We start from the raw sequence: 10,000 nt of genomic DNA, 5'->3' as shown, positions 1-10,000 counted from the left end.
TATCAGAGTTGTGTTTTTTGTTTGCATTTGACTGCAAGTATTGTGGTTAATGCGAACATGATTCCTTGCTAAAGGTGTCAGTTTTGTTGCCAGATAGAAGGGTAAAAAAAAGAATTATCATATTTTTTACTGGCAAATGAGGTTCCAATGGTGTAAATGCTTTACCCTGAGCTCTCATACTCTGATGGTGCGTTGTCTTTGAGTTGTGCGCCCTTTTGGCGTCATCTGGTCCAACACCATGTGAGACTAGGCTCTAAGGAAAGCTGTCTCGGGTGTGGACCAATCAACTTCAAGGACCATGTGAGACTAGGCTCTAAGGAAAGCTGTCTCGGGTGTGGACCAATCAACTTCAAGGACCATGTGAGACTAGGCTCTAAGGAAAGCTGTCTGGTGTGGACCAATCGGTTTCAAGGACAGTGCATACATGATCAGAGTTATGTTTTTTGTTTGCATTTGACTGCAGGTATTGTGGTCTATGCAAACATGACTCCTTGTAAAAAGGTGTCAGTTTTGTTGCCAGATAGAAGGGTAAAAACCCTATTAGTTTTGTCCAAATAATAATATTATTCAATTAGATTTTACCTTCCTCCTGTAATGCCCCCATTTCCCCATTAAGGACATAAAACATAAAGTTTGAAAAATCATTAATTATACAAACTTTTCAATAATTTCCTTCTTCACTTCGATTTAGATTTTTTTTTTTAAACTTCTTCTCACCAACATTACCACTCATTAGCACTTTATCCGAAGGCAAGTTTGTAAAAAGAATACATGGTACAGACAGCAGACGTTTTGTGTCCGGAGATCAAAAGCAAATTTGAAAAAGTCAGTTTATCACGCAGGTCTGTGACTCGCCGTGTGGAACTGATTGATAAAAATAAAGCCAGTGAATTTCGATTTAAAACTTTCGTGACTGCAGGGATTCATCTTCTTGGTTCTTTCGGTAAAGTCATCAAGTAGAAGGGAAATAATAAAATAATAAAAATAAAACATAATAAAATATAATTTTCACGACGTTTCGGCCACAACGCAAGCAGCCGTCCTCAGGTGAAGAACAGCGTCTGTCGGAAAGACAGCGTCATTCACATCATCATCAACATCATCATCAACATCATCATCATTAACATCATCATCATTATCAACATCATCATCATCATCATCATTCACATCATCATCATCATTCACATCATCATCATTATCAACATCATCATTCACATCATCATCATTCACATCATCATCATTCACATCATCATCATTCACATCATCATCATTCACATCATTATCATTATCAACATCATCATTCACATCATCATCATTCACATCATCATCATTCACATCATCATCATTCACATCATCATCATTCACATCATCATCATTATCAACATCATCATTCACATCATCATCATTCACATCATCATCATTATCAACATCATCATTCACATCATCATTCACATCATCATCATTCACATCATTATCATCATCATCATTCACATCATCATCATCAACATCATCATCTTTTTTTTTCGACTTAAAGCTTTCGTGACTGCAGGGATTCATCTTCTTGGTTCTTTCGGTAAAGTCACGTAGAAGGGAAGTAATAAAATAATAAAAATAAAACATAATAAAATATAATTTTCACGACGTTTCGGCCACAACGCAAGCAGCCGTCCTCAGGTGAAGAATGAAACACCTCCATCCCCTCCCTTTGATGCTGCTAATCCTGCATAATGTACGGCCATAATATGACTTTGAAACCCCCCGCCCACCTCCTACGCATTTTCCATATGCTAAATTCCTCTTGATATGCACATTATTTTGTCAAGGCGCTCTTCTTCGCACCTCCCCCCCTCCAACCCAGCTTAAATATACGCTCCAAGCTTGGCGGTGTTTCATTCTTCACCTGAGGGACGGCTGCTTGCGTTGTGGCCGAAACGTGGTGAGAATTATTTTATTATGTTTTATTTTTATTATTTTATTACTTCCCTTCTACGTGACTTTACCGAAAGAACCAAGAAGATGAATCCCTGCAGTCACGAAAGCTTTAAATCGAAAAAAAAAAGATGATGATGATGATGTAGATGATGTTGATGATGATGTTAATGATGATGCTAATGATGATGATGTTGATGATGATGTGAATGACACTGTCTTTCCGACAGACCTGTTCTCCACTTGAGAATTTTTTTATTGTTTTATATTTATATTTCGATTTAAAGCTTTCGTGACTGCAGGGATTCATCTTCTTGGTTCTTTCGGTAAAGTCACTTCCCTTCTACGTGACTTTACCGACAGAACCAAGAAGATGTAGCCTGTGAATTAAACAAAAAGTCTGATTCCTTTGAATTATATTCACTTGCACTGGATGAACGTACGGACGTAAAAGACACTGCTCAGCTTCTCATGTTTATCCGAGGCATTGACGACAGTTTTGCGATAACAGAGGAGTTTTTGATCATGGAGTCCCTGAAAGGAACAACGCGGGGAGATTAGGACTTGTATAACCAGGTGTCTGCTGTCATCGAAAGAATGACGCTACATCCTCGGAGTGAACTTGTCAATGTCGCGACGGATGGATCGCCAAATTTAACTGGGAAAAATGTTGGGCTGCTGAAAAGAATCCAGGATGAAGTGAAAGAGGAAAACCCCGTCCAGGATCTTCTTCTTAGGTTTTTTTTCGGTAAAGTCACGTAGAAAGTAAAATAAAATAAAAACAAAAATCACGACGTTTCGGAGGCAACACAAGTCTCCGTCATCAGGTGGGACCGTCACAGCCAGATTAGCTGTATCAAGTGATGACGGAGACTTGTGTTGCCTCCGAAACGTCGTGATTTTTGTTTTTATTTTATTTTACTTTCTACGTGACTTTACCGAAAAAAAACCTAAGAAGATGATTCCTTGCAGTCACGAAAAGCTTCAAATCTAGAATTAATCCCGTCCAGCATCTTACGTTCCTTCTCTGCGTCATCCATCAGGAGTCGCTGCGTAAGTCTCTATTGCAGCTTAATCGTGCCGTGAAAACAGTCGTAAAACTTGTGAACTGTATACGACAAGGGGACTTCAGCATGACAAAGGCTCAGTCTTTTGTTATGCTGTCTATTCTTAGTCGTAAGCCTCACCTTACCATATTAATAAAAAGTGAGCCGTTCCTGGCCCTTCCCCCCCCCTCAACCATTATATAAACGGAGTGGTAGCTCTTGCAATCTCTCATTTACTTGATGCAGCTGTCGTGGCTGTGACGGTTCCACCTGAAGACGGAAGCTTGTGTTGCCTCCGAAACGTCGTGATTTTTTTATTTTTTAAATTTTATTTTTACCTACGTGACTTTGCCGACAAAAAACCGAAGAATTTGACTTGAGCACCGTCTGTTGATTACGTTCCTGGAGGAAACTGATGCGGATCATCATCAGGACTTGCTGTACCACTGTCGTGTCCGCTGGTTAAGTTTGGGGAAAGTGTTACAACGAGTGTGGGAGCTGAAAGAAGAGGGCATCGTCGCATTTTTGGAGTTGATGGGGGAAATCTGACGAATTCCCCTGAGCTAAGCGACAAGAACTGGCTTTAGTGACTTTTGCGTTTGCTGTGGACATATTTTCACACGTGAATGAGCTGAATGTGAAACTGCAGGGGAGAGATCAGTTTGTTCGCGACATGTACAAACATGATAATTGTTTTTTTACCCTTCTATCTGGCAACAAAACTGACACCTTTTTACAAGGAGTCATGTTTGCATAGACCGCAATACCTGCAGTCATAATGCAAACAAAAAACACAACTCTGATGATGTATGCACCGTCCTTGAAGTTGATTGGTCCACACCCGAGACAGCTTTCCTTAGAGCCTAGTCTCACATGGGTTGGACCAGATGACGCCAAAAGGCGCACAACTCAAAGACAATGCACCATCAGAGTATGAGAGCTCGAGGCAAGCATTTACACCATTGGAACCTCATTTGCCAGTAAAAAATATGATAATTGTTTTTTTACGCTTCTAGCTGGCAACAAAACTGACACCTTTGTTGCCAGATAGAAGGGTAAAAAACCAATTATCATGTTTTTACTGGCAAATGAGGTTCCCATAGTGTAGATGCTTGCCCCGAGCTCTCATACTCTGATGGTGCATTGTCTTTGGGTTGTGCGCCTTTTGGCGTCATCTGGTCCAACCCATGTGAGACTAGGCTCTAAGGAAAGCTGTCTCGGGTGTGGACCAATCAACTTCAAGGACCATGTGAGACTAGGCTCTAAGGAAAGCTGTCTCGGGTGTGGACCAATCATCTTCAAGGACCATGTGAGACTAGGCTCTAAGGAAAGCTGTCTCTGGTGTGGACCAATCAACTTCAAGGACCATGTGAGACTAGGCTCTAAGGAAAGCTGTCTCGGGTGTGGACCAATCATCTTCAAGGACCATGTGAGACTAGGCTCTAAGGAAAGCTGTCTCGGGTGTGGACCAATCAACTTCAAGGACCATGTGAGACTAGGCTCTAAGGAAAGCTGTCTCGGGTGTGGACCAATCAACTTCAAGGACCATGTGAGACTAGGCTCTAAGGAAAGCTGTCTCGGGTGTGGACCAATCATCTTCAAGGACCATGTGAGACTAGGCTCTAAGGAAAGCTGTCTCGGGTGTGGACCAATCAACTTCAAGGACCATGTAAGACTAGGCTCTAAGGAAAGCTGTCTCGGGTGTGGACCAATCAACTTCAAGGACCATGTGAGACTAGGCTCTAAGGAAAGCTGTCTCGGGTGTGGACCAATCAACTTCAAGGACCATGTGAGACTAGGCTCTAAGGAAAGCTGTCTCGGGTGTGGACCAATCAACTTCAAGGACAGTGCACATACATTATCAGAGTTGTGTTTTTTGTTTGCATTATGACTGCAGGTATTGCGGTCTATGCAAACATGACTCCTTGTAAAAAGGTGTCAGTTTTGTTGCCAGATAGAAGGGTAAGAAACCAATTGTCATATTTTTACTGGCAAATGAGGTTCCCATAATGTACAGACATGTGAAAGCCTTCAAATCCAAGCTCACTTTGTTCTCCGGAAAAATTGCGAACAAATCTTTCGCTCGTTTCCCCACACTTGCCGTGCAGGAAGTGGCACCGCGAAACGAAAACAAAATTAACTCGTAAAAAACAAAGTTTTTCACTATAAATCCTTTATATGCGTGGCAACGGTTTTATTTTATTGTTCATTTCTGTTTTTCTTGAGTAAGAGTTTCATTTTTAAATCCTTTATATTAAGTTCACTCGCTCGCTTGCTTGCGCGCTTACGACCGTGCAAATCTTTCGGTCGTTTTTTAACCCACTTCCCGTGATCCAATCGAGCTGACATTTTGCACACAGACTCGTTGTGCGTGACAATGAATGTTCGTGAATTTTTTTTCCAAAATGTTACACTTCTTAGGACAAAATTATATGTAATTACCAATTTCTTAATGGTGGCAGGCAATCATCTGACCCATAGGTGGCAGCCATCTCAAGCCAGAGGACGAGAGGACTCTAGCCGCCACGCATATAAAGGATTTAGAGTGAAACACTTTGTTTTTACGGGTTATACTTATTATCACATTGGTATTTTTAATTAAATATGAAATTTAGTTTTTCCTAAAAAGTGGAAAATTTTGAAATTTTTTTTTTTTTCACGAAAATAAATTGCCACGCACAACGAGTCTGTGTGCAAAACGTCAGCTCGATTGGATCACGGGAAGTGGGTTAAAAAAAACGACCGAAAGATTTGCACGGTCGTAAGCGCGCAAGCAAGCGAGCGAACTTAATATAAAGGATTTAATAAAAAATTAACCCGTAAGAACAAAGTTTTTCGCTATAAATCATTTATATGCGTGGCATCGGTTTTATTTTATCATTCATTTCTGTTTTTCTTGAGTAAGAGTTTCATTTTTATCACATTGGTATTTTTAATTAAATATGAAAAAAAAGTTTTCCTAAAAAGTGAAACATTTTGGAAATTCTTTTTCACGAAAATAAATCGTCACGCACAACGAGTCTGTGTGCAAAACGTCAGCTCGATTGGATCACGGGAAGTGGGTTAAAAAAAACGACCGAAAGATTTGCACGGTCCTAAGCGCGCAAGCAAGCAAGCAAGCGAGTGAACTTAATATAAAGGATTTAAAAAGACAGCAAATCGCTTGAGGACCTGCACGGAGAATTCTGCTGTAGGTTCTCTGATTTCGAAAACATTGAACAGTCACTTCAGCTGGTGTCATGCCCCCTATCACAAGACCCTGAAACAGCACCACAGGAGCTGCAGTTGGAACTGATAGATCTTCAGTCTGACTCCGACCTACAGGAGAAGTTCAACTCTGTTAAACTGAACGACGTTTATGCTTCGCTTAACAGAGCCACGTTTCCAAACCTCCGGAGGACTGCACAGAAGATACTGACTTTGTTTGGCTCGACTTGTGTGTGTGAGCTGACATTCAACAGTTAACGGATCAGCACCTCAGATCTATCCTGAGAATTTCCACAACCAAAATAACTCCAGACTTGGATGCGCTGGCAAAAGTGGGAGATCAACAACACTGTTCCCACCGAAACTGAAAGTGATGCTGTGTTGCTGCTGCAGCGAGGTTGGAGCCAAATCTCCGACACACAGCCTGCGTGGCCGCTCTAACCTGCTAATGTAGATAATAAAGAAGTTCAAGCGAGGTAATTGGTTTGGGCGCAGGCCTCAGATGTCTTAATGATGTTTGATCAGTCACGTTACGACATGTTTTTGTATCGCTAATGTCCGTGCAATTTGTTCGATTGCCTTGCAAATGAATGCTTTGCTACCTGTTAAAGGCCAAATCCTTTCATGGAATGATTTTTACACGTCATTTATATGAGTTCACGCAAACACTCCATCCATCTGTTCCTGGCCCGGGCCCCTCTGTCAAATTTTCGAACCCATTTTAGAGCCCTTGAGGGAAAAAGTTTGCCCACCCCTGGTGGATGGATGGTGATGATGTTTCTCTCTCCCCAGGAGTCCTCGGAGTATTTCTACGACGAGGTGGAGGAGTTCGACAAGAAGAGAACCAAGGTGTGCTCACAGGGTCACGTGCACACACACACACACACAGATACAGGCAAAGGCACCCCGGGTAGCTCACACGGGCTGCAGGGGCAAGTGCTGTTAGCGAGTAGCAGCAGCAGCGATGAATGATGATTTTGCTGATGATGCAGCTGATGATGATGATTCTGCTGATGCTGATGATGATGCTGATGATGATGATGTTGCTGATGATGATGATGATGATGATTCTGCTGCTGCTGATGATGCTGATGATGCTGATGATGCTGATGCTGATGATGATGATGATGCTGATGATGCTGATGATGATGATGATGATGCTGATGATGATGAAGCTGATGATGATGATGATGTTGCTGATGATGTTGCTGATGATGATGCTGATGATGATGCTGCTGATGATGAATATGGTGATGCTGGTGATGATGATGGTGATGGTGATACTGATGAAGCTGATGGTGATGATGTTGAAGATGCTGATGATGATGATGCTGCTGATGATGATGCCTCTGATGCTGCTGATGATGAATATGGTCATGATGGTGATATTGATGAAGCTGATGGTGATGATGTTGAAGATGATGGTGATGATGTTGAAGATGATGGTGATGATGTTGAAGATGATGGTGATGATGTTGAAGATGATGGTGATGATGTTGAAGATGATGGTGATGATGTTGAAGATGATGGTGATGATGTTGAAGATGATGGTGATGATGTTGAAGATGATGGTGAAGCTGCTGATGATGATGCCGCTGATGATGATGATGATGCTGCTGATGATGATGATGATGATGACGATGTTGACGATGTTGACGATGTTGTTTCAGAGCCTGACCAGTGCACGTCCAGCCTTGCTGTTTGATGTCGAACGGGATCCGGAAGAGGTGAGAAGTTGACTCAAGTGCTGAGTCTATGTAGTGTTGAGTCTATGTAGTGCTGAGTCTGTGTAGTGCTGAGTCTATGTAGTGCTGAGTCTATGTAGTGTTGAGTCTATGTAGTGTTGAGTCTATGTAGTGTTGAGTCTATGTAGTGTTGAGTCTATGTAGTGTTGAGTCTATGTAGTGTTGAGTCTATGTAGTGTTGAGTCTATGTAGTGTTGAGTCTATGTAGTGTTGAGTCTGTGTAGTGTTGAGTCTATGTAGTGTTGAGTCTATGTAGTGCTGAGTCTATGTAGTGCTGAGTCTGTGTAGTGCTGAGTCTGTGTAGTGTTGAGTCTGTGTAGTGTTGAGTCTGTGTAGTGTTGAGTCTATGTAGTGTTGAGTCTATGTAGTGCTGAGTCTATGTAGTGCTGAGTCTATGTAGTGCTGAGTCTATGTAGTGCTGAGTCTATGCAGTGCTGAGTCTATGCAGTGTTGAGTCTATGGGTGACAGTGCTGAGTCTATGGGTGACAGTGTTGAGTCTATGGGTGACAGTGCTGAGTCTATGGGTAGCAGTGTTGAGTCTATGGGTGGCAGTGCTGAGTCTATGGGGGGCAGTGCTGAGTCTATGGGTGGCAGTGCTGAGTCTATGGGTGACAGTGTTGAGTCTATGGGGGGCAGTGCTGAGTCTATGGGGGGCAGTGCTGAGTCTATGGGTGACAGTGTTGAGTCTATGGGGGGCAGTGCTGAGTCTATGGGTGGCAGTGCTGAGTCTATGGGTGACAGTGCTGAGTCTATGGGGGGCAGTGCTGAGTCTATGGGTGGCAGTGCTGAGTCTATGGGTGACAGTGTTGAGTCTATGGGGGGCAGTGCTGAGTCTATGGGGGGCAGTGCTGAGTCTATGGGTGACAGTGTTGAGTCTATGGGGGGCAGTGCTGAGTCTATGGGTGGCAGTGCTGAGTCTATGGGTGACAGTGTTGAGTCTATGGGGGGCAGTGCTGAGTCTATGGGGGGCAGTGCTGAGTCTATGGGTGACAGTGTTGAGTCTATGGGGGGCAGTGCTGAGTCTATGGGTGGCATTGCTGAGTCTATGGGTGACAGTGTTGAGTCTATGGGTGACAGTGCTGAGTCTATGGGGGGCAGTGTTGAGTCTATGGGTGACAGTGTTGAGTCTATGGGGGGCAGTGCTGAGTCTATGGGTGGCAGTGCTGAGTCTATGGGTGACAGTGTTGAGTCTATGGGTGGCAGTGCTGAGTCTATGGGGGGCAGTGCTGAGTCTATGGGTGACAGTGTTGAGTCTATGGGGGGCAGTGCTGAGTCTATGGGTGGCATTGCTGAGTCTATGGGTGGCAGTGTTGAGTCTATGGGTGGCAGTGCTGAGTCTATGGGTGGCAGTGCTGAGTCTATGGGTGGCAGTGTTGAGTCTATGGGTGGCAGTGTTGAGTCTATGGGTGGCAGTGCTGAGTCTATGGGTGGCAGTGCTGAGTCTATGGGTGGCAGTGTTGAGTCTATGGGTGGCAGTGCTGAGTCTATGGGTGACAGTGTTGAGTCTGTGGGTGACAGTGTTGAGTCTATGGGTGGCAGTGTTGAGTCTATGGGTGGCAGTGCTGAGTCTATGGGTGGCAGTGTTGAGTCTATGGGTGACAGTGCTGAGTCTATGGGTGACAGTGTTGAGTCTATGGGTGGCAGTGCTGAGTCTATGGGTGGCAGTGTTGAGTCTATGGGGGGCAGTGCTGAGTCTATGGGTGGCAGTGCTGAGTCTATGGGTGACAGTGTTGAGTCTATGGGTGGCAGTGCTGAGTCTATGGGGGGCAGTGCTGAGTCTATGGGTGACAGTGTTGAGTCTATGGGGGGCAGTGCTGAGTCTATGGGTGGCAGTGCTGAGTCTATGGGGGGCAGTGCTGAGTCTATGGGTGACAGTGTTGAGTCTATGGGGGGCAGTGCTGAGTCTATGGGTGGCATTGCTGAGTCTATGGGTGGCAGTGTTGAGTCTATGGGTGGCAGTGCTGAGTCTATGGGTGGCAGTGCTGAGTCTATGGGTGGCAGTGTTGAGTCTATGGGTGGCAGTGTTGAGTCTATGGGTGGCAGTGCTGAGTCTATGGGTGGCAGTGCTGAGT

The 10,000-nt window shown here is 43.9% G+C and overlaps 1 protein-coding gene across 1 annotated transcript in view; it reads left to right on the top strand.

Moving 5' to 3' along the window:
- Positions 1 to 10,000, top strand: part of UTP3 (UTP3 small subunit processome component) — a gene marked incomplete at its 3' end in the record, with an annotated part of 18,779 nt that overhangs the window by 2,176 nt on the left and 6,603 nt on the right. The window contains exons 2-3 of the mRNA XM_078885083.1: positions 6,975 to 7,031; positions 7,853 to 7,909. The remainder of the gene's footprint in view (positions 1 to 6,974; positions 7,032 to 7,852; positions 7,910 to 10,000) is intronic.

The sequence above is a fragment of the Lampetra fluviatilis genome, unplaced genomic scaffold (assembly GCF_964198595.1).
Source record: "Lampetra fluviatilis unplaced genomic scaffold, kcLamFluv1.1 SCAFFOLD_1210, whole genome shotgun sequence".
Taxonomy (NCBI): Eukaryota; Metazoa; Chordata; class Hyperoartia; order Petromyzontiformes; family Petromyzontidae; genus Lampetra; species Lampetra fluviatilis.
The sequence above is the reverse complement of the archived record's forward strand: the minus strand, read 5'-3'. Positions and strand labels throughout refer to the sequence as shown.